Source organism: Ovis canadensis, chromosome 3 (assembly GCF_042477335.2).
Source record: "Ovis canadensis isolate MfBH-ARS-UI-01 breed Bighorn chromosome 3, ARS-UI_OviCan_v2, whole genome shotgun sequence".
Taxonomy (NCBI): domain Eukaryota; kingdom Metazoa; phylum Chordata; class Mammalia; order Artiodactyla; family Bovidae; genus Ovis; species Ovis canadensis.
In genome coordinates, this window is record NC_091247.1 from 115,157,711 (window position 1) to 115,175,741 (window position 18,031).

Sequence of the window (18,031 nt, forward strand, 5' to 3'; positions counted from 1 at the left end):
AAAATATTTATGAGAGGAATTTGTGAGTTGTGAAACGGAAGCCTACATATTTGAGGATTTATTATAGAGTCAATCAAAACTCCTTGCTTTTGTAATTCTAAAATGTTTTCTTTTATCTTATTAAATTCCAATTTAAATACTTTTAGTAGATAAAATATAGCATATTTTATGTTTTATATTTAACATTCTATATTAAATCAATTAGCATGTCAGTTATCATATATTTTATGTTTTGAGTAATTATTCATTGCTTAAATAAACACTAGCATGTACTAGGTACCAGGTGTATTAAACTAAATGAGAGATTTTACTATTCAATAATTAAATATTATTTAATTTATAACTTATTAATTATTAAATTCCAATATAGCATACAATAAAAAAGAAATAGATAGCTGCAATGCAAGTTATGACATTCATTGATAGATTTAGATGTAGGAAGCTCTTGAAACATAAAGGTTTCCAAGGGAAAAAAGGCATTTTGATTGTTTGATCAATGCTGTGAAGATCCCCAAGTGAAGAAAGAGTTGTGTTAGTTATCAATAGTTCGATCTGAGTAATTTGAACCTGTGTGTTTTGTGTGTTACTCACTCACTTGTGTCTGACTCTTTGTAACTCCATGGACTGTAGCCTGCCAGGCTCCTCTGTCCATGGGATTCTCCAGGCAAGAATACTGAGTGGGTTGCCATTCCCTCCTCCAAGGATTCTTCCTGACCCAGGGATCGAACCTGGGTCTCCTGCATTGAAGACATATTCTTTACTGTCTGAGCCACCAAGAAAGCCCTAATTTGAACCTAGATGCATCTGACTGAATAAAAAATAAATAAATAAATAACAACAACAACAACCAAAAAAAACCTAGAAAACAATGTTGCTTAATTGAATGTTCCAGGGCTAAACTTCTTTTATTCACAATTGGGGTAGAAATGAAAATATATAATTAAATTTGTCTATCTTTGCTACTTTCTTTTATAATGACTTTATTCTCCGTTAATACCTCCCTATGTGGTCTGTAAATGGCTTACCAGCAGTTCTAGGCATAAATCTTCATTACAGCTAAATTTATTAAGAAAAGAGATCATTTGTCATGGTTGGCTCTGGCAAAGACTCTGAAAGGACTTGCTGTTATCCATGAAACATTATTATAGGCAAGAGCGTGGGTTCTCAGATTGCCAAGCCTGAGCACTACGCCCGTTCTAAGACTGTTGAACCAGATTAAGGTTGCAGAGAGCTTTTTCAAGTGGAAACTGGTGAATTATTGCAAGGCATTTTATATGTTTTTATTTGTTTTATGTGTATTTATTTGTGTGTATGTGTGTTTGTAACTGTTTTCTTAATGTTTCATTCCTCTAGGCAATAACTTTGGCTAGAGAATTTGTGCATTCTTTTTACAGCTCCATACCTATGGGAAAGGTTTAATAAATATTTGTTTAATGAATTTAAGAATGAGTGATAAACAGAGAGCCACCTGGTATGAAGGAAGAAATTGAAATTTATACTAAAAATAATACCTTTACCGATACATCTTCCTATTAGTTTTCTTTGTGTCTCTATATCCAAAGAATTCTTCTGGAAATCTTTCATCAGGGACTCCACTGGTATCAATATGCCCCTTGAGTAATGAATAATTTTACTTTAATTTATAGTTTAATTCAATTTATAATTTTATATTTAGTTTATACATTTGTTTTGGCTGTAGTTTAACAAGTTAAAAATTCTCAAAGGCATAGAATTTTGTGTCCATCTCTTCAGTTTATTAGCTTGTATCAGAAGTTCTGAATTAAACAGTTCACTGGGTTGATCAAAATAAGCTTGTCTTTTTTATGATAAAAATGATCAAATTAATAATTTCATATGGCTCAAGTGTAAACAATTTACTAGCTCACACAACTTAAAAATCTACAGGTGGACCTGGCATATTTTCAGCATTCTGCCCTCATGAGGTTGTTTTCATTCTGAGGCTCCGCTTATACTAAGATAAATGCCACTAGCATTTAGGACTACAGCCTTCTTCATTATTTTCAGTTAGAAAGAGGAGGTATTACTTCACCATATCCTCCACCCCTCAAGTCCTGAGATATACTCTAGACTTGCAGAACTCAGCCCATGACACAGTTTGCCTGTGTTATATAGTTCCCACCACTGCAGCTAGAAGTGCATGTCAGTCTCCAAAAAGTCCATATGGATCCCCAAACTAAAGTCTGGCATAAAATAAATGAGAATGGGAAAAAGGATATTGGGATGCAGTGGAAACTATTCACTATTTTGTCTCTAAAAAAATTTAATGTATTTATAATGAACCTAGCTAAAGTGGGGGAAATGAGAACCTGCCATAATTCCTGGGATTTCTGGATGACAGACATTTATAACTTTGGCTATTTTATGTTTATGAGAGAAATTTAAAAAAAAATCCTGTATCTCGATTCAAGTTTTTACAGACAATAGAGATTTAATATTTACCCATTATATATGTACCTGATCTTAAGGTGGAGAGCAGAAGCAAAATCTTATTTGGTTATGATTATGAAAAGTGAAAGTGAAAGTGAATGTGTTAGACACTCAGTTGTGTCCAACTCTGTGATCCCATGGACTGCAACCTTCCAGGCTTCTCTGTCTATGGGATTTCCCAGGCAAGAATACTGGAGTGTGTAGCCATTCCCTTTTCCAGTGGATCTTCCTAACTGAGGGATCAGACCTGGGTCTCCTGCATTGCTGGTGGATTCTTTACCATCTGAGCCCCCAAGGAACTCCAAAGGGGCAGGAGAAAATTATTTTCAATCAAAGGGGACAAAGAAAATTTAAGAAAAGTGTGGGTCCATTGAAATAGTTGTACAAATACCTTTTTTCAAGGCAACATATAACATATAACATTTTAATATTCTCCTTAGGATCAATATCTATGTTCTATTCTGAGGGCTTGGGCTTTCCAGGTAGCACAGTCGTAAAGAATATCCACCTGCCAATGCAAGAAATGCAAGAGATGCAGGTTCAATCCCTGGGTCTGGAAGATCCCCGGGAGTAAGAAATGGCAACACACTACAGTGTCCTTGCTTGGAGAATGTAATGAACAGGGAGCCTGGAGGGCTACAGTCCACAGGATCACAAAAAGTAGAAGGCAGCTGAACACAGCACATTCTGAGGGCTGAGAGTTAGGAATACTACAGATATTTCTTGGTGATTATGACTAACACAAGGATTATTATAAATGGAGTCTTCTTACAGTAAAAGAAGCTTGCAGAAATGAAATTGTTGTGTAAAGATTACCCAGCTATCCAAGTTCAATTCTAAAGAAATTTTGTGGCACAATTCTAGAACAAGTTGGTAAGTGAGGTAGATATCAAAGAACAGAATTCAGCCTTTCAAAATTAATGCTCACATACTAAGGGATAGATATTAAAACTGTGCATTTGGGTTGGCTTATGAACAGAGGATTCTGTTCGCCACCATTCATGCCATAGTTATGAAGCACAAAAGCATTTCCAGGTTAGACCCAAACTAAATCACCAGAGTTATGCTAGGTTGTGCTCATACTTAATATTACATTTGTCGGAAAACTGGAATGAGGTCAGAACTGGAACTACTTAAAAAAAAAAGAATAGGCCAGATATCTGGATAAAAATACATATGGTAGAAAAATGTATGCTAATTTGTTGTCATGAGGATGTGAAAAATGTTTTTATAGCCTAGAATACCTTTTAAAGCATCCTTTTAAACATCTCTGAATACTTAGTATTCTGATACTCATTTAACTGATAATTTTCTTCTTATGAATGGACATTTACAATTGCACCGTTACAAAGTCCAGGGAGAAGACTTAAAAAAAAAAAAAAAAAAGGCAAAGGAGATAACATGGAACGGCCCATGAAGTAAGAGGGGAAGCAGAAGTGCTTTGTTCTAAAGACCAGGAAAAGGAGGTGTATCAAAAATAGGAGAATGATCAACCGCAACAAATAGCTAAGATAAGTCACTATAGAATTAGGGATTGTTCAATGAATTTAGCAACCTAGAAATCGTAGGATGGAATATTGACTATAGTAGTTCTGTTAGAATTAAGCAGGAACACTTGGTGGAAATGAGATGAAGAGAAAACAGGAAATATAGTTGGAAGTAGTGAGGATAAACCCTTGTTTTGAAATACAAACAAATCGAAGCTGTATCTGGCAAGAAATTGGATTCAAGCAAAGGCATCTGCTTGCATGCTTATTCATTCCTTGCTGTTGGAAACAATCAGATTGTTTGTGGCAAGAGCAAAGGAGGGCTAGAGAAAAACTGGTTGAAAGGTGAGGAAGAGAGAGGATCTAGTGAAAAGGTAGAGAAATTTGCTTAAGTTGAACATAAATATTTCTTTAAGGTATGGGGCAGGAAGAAAGAGAATGTGAGTGAAAATATTACTGAACAGGAATGTGAGAAAATCCACTTGGTCCCTTCTAGCCTAAGGCAAGAGCAAGATTTTTCACTTAAATTTTGATCTGAAAATTGTTCAAATGACATCCATTTTCAGATTGTAGATATTTGTTTTTTCCTTTTTTTAAATCATTATTAACAGAATTCCTTATTCTGGGTGCAGGAGATTTTTGTGGCAAATATTGTTAGTTGACTACATTATACACACACACACACACACACACACACACACATATATTTCCTATAAAAGGTCAGTTTTCATTCCAATCCCAAAGAAAGGCAATATCAAGAATGCTCAAACTCCTGCACAGTTGCAGTCATCTCACATGCTAGTAAAGTAATGCTTAAAATTCTCCAAGCCAGGCTTCAGCAATATGTGAACCATGAACTTCCAGATGTTCAAGCTGGTTTTAGAAAAGGCAGGGGAACCAGAGATCAAATTGCCAACATCTGCTGGATCAACGAAAAAGCAATAGAGTTCCAGGAAAACATTAATTTCTGCTTTATTGACTATGCCAAAGCCTTTGACTGTTTGGATCACAATAAACTGTGGAACATTCTTCAAGAGATGGGAATACCAGACCACCGGACCTGCCTCTTGAGAAACCTATATGCAGGTCAGGAAGCAACAGTTAGAACTGGACATGCAACAACAGACTGGTTCCAAATAGGAAAAGGAGTACGTCAAGGCTGTATATTGTCACCCTGCTTATTTAACTTATATGCAGAGTACATCATGAGAAACTCTGGATAGGAAGAAGCACAAGCTGGAATCAAGATTGCCAGGAGAAATATCAATAACCTCAGATATGCAGATGACACCACCATTATGACAGACAGTGAAGAGGAGCTAAAAAGCCTCTTGATGAAAGTGAAAGAAGAGAGTGAAAAAGCTGGCTTAAAGGTCAACATTCAGAAAAAGAAGATCATGGCATCAGGTCCCATCACTTCATGGGAAATAGATGGGGAAAGAGTGGAAACAGTGTCAGACTTTATTTTGGGGGCTCCAAAATCACTGCAGATGGTGATTGCATCCATGAAATTTAACGCTTACTCTTTGGAAGGAAAGTTATGACTGACTTAGATAGCATATTCAAAAGCAAAGACATTACTTGGTAAACAAATATCCATCTAGTCAAGGCTATGGTTTTTCCAGTAGTCATGTATGGATGTGAGAGTTGGACTGTGAAGAAAGCTGAGTGCTGAAGAATTGATGCTTTTGAACTGTGGTGTTGGAGAAGATTCTTGAGAGTCCCCTGGACTGCAAGGAGATCCAACCAGTCCATCCTAAAGGAGATCAGTCCTGGGTGTTCTTTGGAAGGACTGATTTTGAAGCTGAAACTCCAATACTTTGGCCATCTCATGCAAAGAGTTGACTCATTGGAAAAGATCCTGATGCTGAGAGGAGAAGGGGATGACAGAGAATGAGATGGCTGGATGGCATCATGGACTCGATGGACATGAGTTTGGGTAAACTCCGGGAGTTGGTGATGGACAGGGAGGCCTGGCATGCTGTGATTCACAGGGTTGCAAAGAGTCGGACACGACTGAGTGACTGAACTGACCTGAACTAAACTAACCCAGTTTTACTTGACAGAACTCTGCCAATCAATATCTCGTTTCAGGGGGTGATGACATTATTCCAATGTTCTGACTAATGAGATAGAAACTGAGAAAATTTTATATTTCCTGGTAACTTGCATCCCACAAATACTTCCTCACTTAGAGTGAATATGTACCAAATGTCATTGTAGCAAGATTCTTGTGACCATGAAATGGTAAGCTTGAGGATGAAGGCACAAACACTAAAAAAAGTGGAGTAGAAAGGACGAACTGGCAATGAACCCATTGGCAGGGCAACACTAGAGACAGAGGCAGAGTCGTGAGTCAGCTGTGGCCTGCTGCAGTGTCGGGGATACTGAGTGTAGCAGCGCGAGAATGAAACCTTTTCAAAGTGGTCGCCATTATCTTCATTACCTCCACCATAGTCTGGCCCCAGGTAAATAACAGAGAGGGAACACAGATGGACCTGTCAACAGAAAACTGGATTAAAGATCTATTGAGCATGGCCCCGCCCATCAGAATAAGACCCAGTTTCACCTTCAGTCAGTCTCTCCCATCAGGAAGCTTCCATAAGCCTCTTAACCTTCTCTTTCAGAGAACAGACAGAATGAAAACCAGTCACAGAAAACTAACCAAACTGATCACATGAACCACACCCTTGTCTAACTCCATAAAAATATGAGCATGCCATGTAAGGCCACCCAAGATGGATGGGTCTAGGTGGAGAGTTCTGACAAAACGTGGTACATGAAGGGAATGGCAGACCACTTGAGTATTGGAAGTGGTCAAACAGGAAATGGCAAGAGTGAACAACGATATTTTAGGAATCAGTGAACCAAAATGGACTGGAATGGGTGAATTGAAATCAGATGACCATTATGTCTATTACTGTGTGCAGGAATCCCTTAGAAGAAATGGAGTAGCCATCATAATCAACAAAAGAGTCCGAAATGCAGTACTTGGATGCATTTTCAAAAACGGCAGAATGATCTCTGTTCATTTCCAAAGCAAACCATTCAATATCACAGTAAACCAAGTCTATGTTCTGACCAATAAAGCTGAAGAAGCTGAAGTTGACTGGTTCTATGAAGACCTACAAGACCTTCTAGAACTAACACCCCAAAAAGATGTCAAGAATTATCTGGAGTAACAGGAAAATTTGGTCTTGGAGTACAGAATGAAGAAGGGTAAAGGATAATATAGTTTTGCCAAGAGAACACACTGGTAACAGCAAACATCCTCTTCCAACAAAACAAGAGAATACTCTATACATGAAGTTAATAGATGGTCAATACCAAAATCAGTATATTTATTGATTATATTCTTTGCAGCTAAAGATGGAGAAGCTCTACACAGTCAGCAAAAGCAAGACAAAGATCTGACTGTGGCTCAGATCATGACCTCCATATTGCCAAATTCTGACTTAAATTGAAGAAAGCGGGGAAAACCACTAGACCATTCAGGTATGACCTAAATAAAATACCACATGATTATACAGTGAAAGTGAGAAACAGATTTAAAGGATTAGATCTGACAGAAAGATTGCTTGAAGAATAATGGGTGGAGGTTCATAACATTGCACAGAAGGCAGGAATCAACATTATCCCCAAGAAAAATAAATTCAAAAGGCAAAGTGATTTTCTGTCCTCAGAAATAGCCTTACAAATAGCTGTGAAAAGAATAGAAATGAAAGGCAAAGGAGCAAAGGAAAGACATACCAATTTGAATGCAAAGTTCCAAAGAACAGCAAGGAGAGACAAGAAAGCCTTCCTCAGCATTCAACCCAAAGAAATAGAGGAAAACAATAGAATGTGAAATATTATAGATCTGTTCAAGAATATTAGAGATCCCAAGAGAACATTTCATGCAAAAATGGGCACAATAAAGGAAAGAAGTGATATGGACCTAACAGAAGCAGAATATATTAAGAAGAGGTGGCAAGAATACACAAAAGAACTATACCAAAACAAACAAACAAACAAACAAACAAACAAAAACCCTTTATGACCCAGATAATCACGATGGTATGATCACTCACCTAGAGCCAGACATCCGGGAATGTGAAGTTACGTGGGCCTTAGGAAGAATCACTATGAACAAAGCTAGTGGAGGTGATGGAATCCCAAACCCTAAAACATGATGCTGTGAAAGTGCTGCACTCAATATGTCAGCACACTTGGAAAACATGATAGTGGCCACAGGGCTTGAAAAGGTCAGTTTTCATTCCAATCCCAAAGAAAGGCAATGCCAAAGAATGGTCAAACTGCTGCACAATTGCATTCATCTCACATACTAGAAAAGTAATGCTCAAAATTCTACAAGCCAGCCTTCAACAGTACATGAATCGTGAACTTCCAGATGTTCAAGCTGGATTTAGTAAAGGCAGGGAACCAGAGATTAAATTGCCAACATCCGTTGGATCATCGAAAAAACAAGAGAGTTCCAGGAAAACATCTACTTCTGCTTGACTGACTATGCCAAAACCTTTGATTGTGTGGATCACAATAAACTGTGGAAAATTCTGAAAGAGATGGGAATATCAGACTATTTGACATGCCTGCTGAGAAATCTGTATGCAGGCCAGGAAGCAACAGTTAGAACAGGACATGAAACAACAGATTGGTTCCAGATAGGAAAAGGAGTATGTCAAGGTTGTATATTGTCACCCTGCTTATTTAACTTATATGCAGAGTATATCGTGAGAAATGTTGGGCTGGATGAAGCACAAGCTGGAATCAAGATTGCCAGGAGAAATATCAATAACCTCAGATATGCAGATGACACCACCCTTATGGCAGAAAGTGAAGAAGAACTAAAGACCCTCTTGATGAAAGTGATACAGGAGAGTGAAAATTTGGCTTAAAGCTCGACATTCAGAAAACTAAGATCATGACATCCAGTCCCATCACTTCAGGGTAAATAGATGGACAAACAGTGGAAACAGTGGCTGACTTTATTTTTTCGGGCTCCAAAATCATTGCAGAAGGTGACTGCAGCCATGAAATTAAAAGACACTTACTCCTTGGAAGAAAAACAATGACAAAACTAGACAGCATATTAAAAAGCAGAGACATTACTTTGCCAGCAAAGGTCCATCTAGGCAAAGCTATGTTTTTTTTCAGTAGTCATGTATGGATGTGAGCGTCGGACCATAAGGAAGGTGAAGCACTGGAGGACTGTTGCTTTTGACCTGTGGTGTGGGAGAAGACTCTTGAGATTTCCTTGGGCAGCAAGGAGATCCAACCAGTCCATCCTAAAGGAAGTCAACCTTGAATGTTCATTGGAAGGACTTATGCTGTAGCTGAAACTCAAATTCTCTGGCCACCTGATGCAAAGAAGAGACTCATTGGAAAATACCCTGATGCTGGGAAAGATTGAGAGCAGAAGGAAAAGTGTGCAACAGAGGATGAGATGATTGGATGACTTCATCAATTCAATGGGCTTGAGAAGACACAGTGGGTTGAGAAAACTCCAGGATAGTGATAGAGATATTGATGAAAAGGGAAGCCTGGCTTATTGCAGTCCATGGAGTCACAGAGTTGGACAGGACAGAGTGACTCAACAACAACAGTTTGCCCCCTCCCACTTGCACATCTTGGGACAGCTTTTGTGTTTGACTCTACACTACATTTTCAAGGCTGTTTGTAAAGCAAACAGGCCATGATAATAAAGATGTGTCTCCCTCTGGGCAAGAACAGATTTGTTTCCTATACAAGATAATCAAGATAATTCCTTTCCCTGGCACACTGATTGGGTAGATTTTCTAATAGTCCCATTATAATTAAAAGATTTTTCCCTAAGGCCAAGTTTTTTAACTTGGAGGCAAATCCTCTGCAAGTGTCAGCAAACATGTGGATTAGTCTATTCCTATGAAACACAAGTAGGTAAGAGAAACCTATAAGAGCATGAAGCACATGCCACCTGCTGTGCCATAAGTATTAAAGTATTTTGCATCTGAGCCAGGAGTCTTGTGTATTCTGCCAGCATCCTTGAAAGTATAGGAAGCTCATTTACAGTGGTTTCTTTTTTGAAAAAGTCTTATTTATTTATTTTTGGCTATGCTGGATCTTCACTGCTGCACACAGGCTTTCTCTAGTTGAAGTAAGTGGCAGTAATCTTCATTGCAGTGTGTAGATTTCTCATTGTGATGGCTTCTCTTGTTGCAGAGATCAGGCTCTAGAGTGTGCAGGCTTCAGTAATTACGGCATATGGCTTTAGTTATTCCATACTATGTGGGATCTTCCAGGACCAGAAATCAAACCTGTGTCCACTGCATTGACAGGTGGGCTCTTAACCACTGGAAGAATCACTTAATCACCAGGGAAGCCCCTGCAAGTGGTTTAAAATCTCAATTCTTCAGAGTTCTTGGCACCTTGGTATTATTCAACATCCTAACTCAGTAGTCAAATATTGCCCTAAAAAATACTTGCCACATTTGCACCTTAAAAATTTTGACACTCTAATAAAGGAATTTATAATGTCACACCCTATAAATTACCTTCCCATGAAATCTTCACTGATTCTATGTTCTGAATTAATTACTGCTATTCTTGTTCTCTTTAGAACTTTGCAATTAATACATCATTTAATTAATCCTGCTTTAAAAAATTAGTTTTATCTATGATGTCTTTTCACTTGATTGTGAATAACTAATGAGAAAGAGTGGCAGTTTCTTCATATTGGATTTGTCAAAGCACCTTGCCCAGTTTGTCTAAATATAACACAACATATACACCTTTGAATTTTTAAAGATAATTTTAATAATAAAATGAATTCCTTAATACTGATTTGAATAATTAAACAATACATTTATGTGGCATGTTAGCATTTTCAAAGGACTCACACATATTATCTGCATAATTAATTTTATTCTAACCTTCCTGTGTAATAAGAGTATTATATCTAAGGATAAAATGGACTGCATGGATTCAGTTCTGATTCCTAGCTTCATGTATTTCCTTTGGAATTTTCATGACTGTGAAAACCACTCAGTTTGTTTTATTTCAAACTTTGTACTTCCCACAAATAGTAAATAAAGATGGCATTTAAAAAAATTTGTTTCTCTCTCGTTGTACCTCCAGGCTTTCTTCTAGAAAAGTTCAAAGCCATTATTCAATATAAGAAATGTTAAAAGAAGAAAGATACCAAAAAGGTCTGGAACTGTATGTTATGATCCTTCTACAGAGAAAGAAGCAGTCAATTTGTATGCAAAAGTGAAGTAAAAAGTCAAAATTATGTTAATAAAGAATAGTATTAATACAGCACTAGAGCAGATTAAAAATAAGAAATGAGAATTTTATGTTTAATATGTCATGTTGAAATCATGTAAATTTTCTACTGTAATTATTGTTATTCTTTTAATCCCCACTTGATAATGCTCTTCATAAGCACTACACAATTCCTAAAGGAGAATAGACATGAATACAATTATCAAGAAATAATACAGTCTAGAACATATTACGCTGGCTCTTGCTCTTTTAACTACTACGGTAGACATGATATATTAATATGTTTAATCGAGATATCCAAGTGCATTAAATTATTTGGTTGGAAATGAACACCTCCTCTGTTTGTTGACTGTGTATACATGTATGTCTTCTGTGTGTGCATTTGTGTGTGTGTGTGTGTGTGTGTGTGTGTGTGTGTGTTTGCAGGGGGTCAGGAGGAACACAGGAGAAAATTTGTTAATGAGGCAGTATTTACCAACGTAAGAATGAGACGTTATATTGATTAGAATATTTTGCTCACTTGTTTAGTCACTAATCCTGTCTGACTCTTTGTGACCCCATGAACTGCAGCATACCAAGCTTCCCTGTCCTTCACACTCTCTAACTCATATCCATTGAGCCAGTGATGCCATTCATCCATCTCATCTACTGTTGATCAAGTCTCTTTCTGCCCTCAATCTTTCCCAGCAACAGGGTCTTTTCCAGTGACTCAGCTCTTCCTATCAGGTGGCCAAAATATTGGAGCTTCAGCTTCAGCATAAGTCTTTCCAGTGAATATTCAGGGTTGATTTCTTTTAGAATTGATAGATTTGATCTTCTTGCTATCCAAGGCATTATCAAGAGTCTTCTCCAGTATCACAGTTTGAAAGCAGCAGTTCTTTGGCTCTCAATCTACTTTATGGTCCAACTCTTACATGTGTACATGACTACTACAAAAATCATAGCTTTGACTATACAGAGCTTTGTCGGCAAAGTGATATCTCTGCTTTTTAATATGCTGCCTAGGTTTCTCTTATCTTTTCTTCTAAGAGGCAAGCCATCTTTTAAATTCATGGCTGCAATCACTGTCTGCAGTATTCTTGGGGCCCAAGAAAATAAAGTCTGTCACTGCTTCCATTGTTTCTCCATTTATTTGCCATGAAATGATGGGATTAGATGCCATGGTCTTAGTCTACTGAATGCTGAGTTTTAGGCCAGCTTTTTCACTCTCTTCTTTCACAGTCATCAAGAGTCTCTTTAGTTCCTCTTTGCTTTATGCCATTAAGGTGGTGTCATCCGCATGTCTGAGCTTATTGACATTTCTCCTGGCAATTTTGATTCCAGGTTAGCTTTACCCAGCCCAGCTTTACACATGATGTACTCTGCACATAAATTAAATAAGCAGGGTGATGATATACAGACTTGACATACTCGTTTCCCAGTTTAGAACCAGTCTGTTGTTCCATGTCCAGTTCTAACTATTTCTTCTTAACAAGCATACAGGTTTCTCAGGAGGCAGGTAAGGTGGTTTGATATTCCCATCTCTTTAAGAATTTTTCCACTGTTTATTGTGATTCACACAGTCAAAATTTTCAACATAGTTAATAAAGCTGAAGTTTGTTTTTTTTTTTTTTCTGGAATTCTCTTGCTTTGTTTATGATCCAAAGGAGGTTGACAATTTAATCTCTGTTTCCTCTGCCCTTTCTAGGTCCAGCTTGTACATCTGGAAGTTCTCAGTTCATGTACTGCTGAAGCCTAGCTTGAAGGATTTAAATCACAACCTTGCTAGCATGTGAGATGAGTGCAATTGTGCAGTAGTCTGAATATTCTTTGGCATTTCTCTTCTTTGGGATTGGCATGAAAATGGACCTTTTCCAGTCCTGGGGCCACTGCATTGTTTTCCAAATTTGCTGACATATTGAGTTATCAGCATCATCTTCTAGGATTATAAATAGCTCAGCTGGAATTTCATCCTCCACTAGCTTTGTTCATAGTGATGCTTCGTAAGGCCCACTTAACTTTGCATTCCAGGAAGTTTGGCTCTAGGTGAGTGATCACACTGTCATGGGTCATTAGGACCATTGTTTGTACAATTCTTCTCTATATTCTTGCTAGCTCTTCTTCAAATCTTCTGCTTCTGTTAGGTCCATACCATTTCTGTCCTTTATTGTGCCTATCTTTGCATGAAATCGTCCCTTGGTATCTCTAATTTCCTTGTGGAGATCTCCAGTCCTTCCCATTCTGCTATTTTCCTGTATTTATTTGCATTGTTCACTTAAGAAGGCTTTCTTATCTCTCCTTGCTATTCTTTGGAACTGCACACTCAAATGGTATATCTTTCTTTTTCTCCTTTGCCTTGCACTTCTCAGCCTCCTCAGACAACCATTTTCCCTTTTTGCATTTCTTATCTTGGAGATGGTTTTGACCACTGCCTTCTGTACAAGGTTAGGGACCTCCATCCATAGTTCTTCAGGCACACTATATATCAGATTTAATTCCTTGATTCTTTTTGTTACTTCTTCTGTGTAATCATAAGAGTTTTGATTTAGGTTATATCTGAATGGTCTAGTGGTTTTCCCTACTTTCTTTAAGTCTGAATTTTGCAATAAGGAGTTCATGATCTGAGCCACAATCAACTCCTGTTCTTGTTTTTGCTGACTGTATAGAGCTTCTCCATCTTTGACTGCAATAATGGGAGATAAGTTTCCCAAAATATAAGTAGAGTAACTTAATGTCACCAAATAACTGCAAGAATACATGTTTATGAGGAAGTAACACTTTTCTGTAAAACTTTTAGTTGGAGTATAATTGCTTTACAATTTTGTGTTGGTTTCAGCTGTACAATGAAGTGAATAATCTGTATACATATATCCCCTGCCTCTTAAACTCTCCTCCAATCCATCCCACTCAACTAGGTCATCACAGAATACTGAGATAAGCTTTCTATGCTATACAGCACGTTCCCTCACTCTATTTTACACATGACAGTGTATATATAGCTCAGTGATAATATCCCAATTTTTCCAATCAACACAAAATTAATTACAATAGCAAAATAAGACTATTTTTCTAATTAATAATCTTGAAGTAAAATTAATTTGATAATATGTCCCCTGGAGGGGGGGGATAGCATGTGTCTAAACAATTCCTTCTGTGTACACACATTTTTAGGACAGGGGACTGTCATTTAATTTTATTGCTTCACCTCAAACATGTGAATAAATAAAACAGATTTATTTTATCAATTTAAATCAGAGGTTTGATACTAAAATAGCAGCATAGACCAGATTGGATTCAGGTGATGTGGGATGGTACTCTGGATCTTCTAGGCCCTTTCTGAAGAATGAAGCCACCACTCAGCAATAACTGGGCCTTAATTAGAAGATACAAAAATAGGTTCTTGGATCTTCACTCTTTCCTTACACTCTGTATTTAATTCATCAGAAGATCTCTTTTTTACCCTTCTCTCTTTAAAATTTATCTGGAATTGGAACTCTTCTCATCAATCAGTAAAATCTTGGCCAAGTAATTATCTTTTATCTTATTGCAATGCCATTCTTAACAGATATTTCTGGTTCTTTCCAGCCAACCACACAAACACACAAAAGCAGCTGCTTCTTTATTTTTTAGGTCAAGTGATGCTTCCTCTCTATCATAACTCTATGGTATAACTCAAAGAAAAAGACAAAGCCTGTATGAAGGCCCATGGAGTCCCACATGTTCTTATTCCCTTTTACCTCTCTGATCTCAGGAACTACTTGTCTAGTTCACTTGCACCTCTTTAGTCACAGTGATACAGTTGCTAAAAACTGGAGAACTTAGCCTTGCACATAGCGGTTACTCAAAAAACTTACTGAATGAATTTTAAAAACGTGGGGTAGTCTCACATCCCAATCCATAAAGATATCAATAGCATATCATAAGCCACCTCAGAAGTATAACAGAGATACTCCAATCAGGCAGAAAATTCCAGGGAATTTAGAAGTTCTATATCAAAAATCTGAGTCAAAGACTGGAAGTTTTTCATTAAAAAATACTTCATATCCTCTAAGTCTTTCCTCAAATGTCACATTCCGAAAAAGATCCTTCCTGATCATCAGTAATATAGAGTTTGACTTCAGTTTTTTCATGCTTGAACATTGACTTGTTTTAAAACTTTCACTTTTGTTCCTCTTTTGCCCCACATTTGGACAGATTAACAAGAAAGCCTACATATGTCTCCTTTTCTGGTCCAGTGGGCAATTTAAATCTTACAAATCTCCAGCTTGCACAGGGGAAAGTATCTCCAGTTCTGCCCTCCAGCGTTTTGAAAGTCCTAACTTAGATCCTTTTCCTTCAGAAAGGCAACCCGAGCATTCTTCTGCTCACTCTTCTCTCCTCTGAGAGTTTCTTTGTGATGATACAGTTTCTCTCAAATTATTTTGGGGGTGTGGAGTCACAAGTCTTGATATCTGGACCATATTTTGGGTGGTGTTCCATCTTGCTTCTCTCTATAGTGACATATAAGGTTACCTAAACTCAAAATATTTCCTTAACTAAAACCACATCTTCCCGTCACTCCACTGTGATTCCTAGTGACGTGATTAAATTTATTTTTATTGTAAATTTATCAACAGCTGATATTATAAAGATTATTTTCTTCATTTACTATGCATCACCCCCTTTTTGATGCTGGGAAAGACTGAAGGCAGGAAGAGAAGAGGGCAACAGAAGATGAAATGGATGGATGTCATCACCGACTCAATGGCCATGAGTTTTAGCAAACTGTAGGAGATAGTGAATGACAGGGAACCCTGGCAAATTTGCAATCCATGGAGTCAGAAAGAGTTGGACATGATGTAGAGACTAAATAACAACACCTTCTAGTATATAAGCTTCATTAGAGCAAAAATTTATTACTCTGATTACATGATATGAAATAGTATATAAATATATTTATGAATATAAATATTTGTTCAAGTAAGGCATTTAAACTTTACATTTATAGTTTGTCAGCTGATGCAACATAATTTTATTTTGAAATAAATTATTTTCTGATTAAGAGACTTAATACCCTAATTATTTAACCTAATCTTCTATGGGTCAGCAGTTGTCTGGACTCAGGTGGCTGGTTCTAATCTCAATCAGGTTAACATATGAATCTAGTCAGCTGCCAGTCAGCCAGAAAGTTCTTCTGAGGATTGGCTGTTAGTTGATTAGGGCAACGGGAGGGGGGATGAATTTTGTGACTCTTTCCTTTCAATAGGAGCTTGCTCACATGGTAAACAAGTGAGCAGGCGTTAGTTGCTCAGTCATATCTGACTCTTTTGCAACCCCACCGGGGTTCTCTGTACATGATTCTCCAGGCAAGAATACTGGAATAGATAGCCGTCCCCTTATGGCAGGTATCTCCATAAAATCCCAAGAACAAAAATAGAAGTGTTGAAACCTAACATGATGCTATTTCTGTGCATTCTACTGTCAAAGTCAGTCTCAAGTTATGTCTAGATTTAAAGGGTGAAGAAATTCCCTCTATTCTTGATGAGAAGAGATGAAAATACACACTGCCAAGGGCATATATTTAGGGAAGGCAAACATCTTTTGCAATAAACCACAGATCTCATTTTTTTTCTATGGAGGAAATCTAAAAATTCCTCCCTCCCTGTTATCTAACAAAACCAGCAAGTGCATTTTGAACACTTACTAGGTCAGCACTAGTCAGCAAACTGTAAGCAAAAATTTTTATCAATATACTTTATCACTGAACCCTTCTTCCCATATTTCAAGAAAATAAAAATATTCTCTATGGAACCATAGTTTCCATGGTTATGTCTCTGTTCTTCAGCCACTTGCCTGAAACATCTTTTATCCTCCATATTAAATCACTGTTTAATGTAGGTTAAATGCAAACTTATTTAATTATCTTCATTTGGAAATGTCTCTATGCGTTATGCTTTTTTTTTCTCAATCATCTGTTTGTTAAATTATAACTGCTAAATATGTATCTTAATTTTTTTTCTTGCCTTTTTCTTATGTGTTAGATCATCTGGGTTAGTTGTGAAGATTCTTGTTTCTTTTGAAAATCCCCAAAGCTTCCATGTTAGCGCTTCACAAATAATAATGGGAATGATGTCAATAATAGCTGGAGGCCAGAGTTTTGAGCTTGACAAAGTATTTGTGTCTCATCCAATGAAAACACAAGTTCAATTCTCCTTGGTGTTTGATGTTATTGAGAGAGGTGCAGAGGGAAGATGTCAATTAGAAGGTGAGATATCAAGGAAAATTTGGAGAACGAGAGCAAATATGCAATTAAATTTAACTAAAGGTGGTAAGGGACTATTTGCAATAGTGATTAGGCTATTTGGTAACTGAGACAATTACTTTTGGTTTAAGAATGTCAGTTTTATTAAAATGTAAGAAAACAGAATAAACTATGTATAATGTGTACTGTGAAAAGAGAAATGATAGATAACTTGTCTGTCACATTTGTGAGTCAAAAAAAATAAAATACGATAATAAAAGGATAGAATTAAGCTGAAAGATATTAACAGAGTGACCAATGTTATTAAATTAAAAAAAGACATCAGCTAAGCAATATGTTGAGTGTAAGTTATAATCAAAGTAAGTTTGAAATGAAAGAGTAAGAAATTTCTCAAATGATAGATAATGAATGGTTCAATTAAGTTTGATTATGGCTGCAGTCCCTTAGAAATAAAAAAAAAAAAAAAGGAATGAGTAGGCAGACATATGATATGTTAAAGTAAATTTTTCACTTACTTTACTTTCCCCTTCCAAATCCTGTGTGTGTGTGTTTTTCTTCCCCACCCCCCCCCCCCGCCCCCGTTTTAGTAACAGCTTACTCAATTCTGAAACTGCCT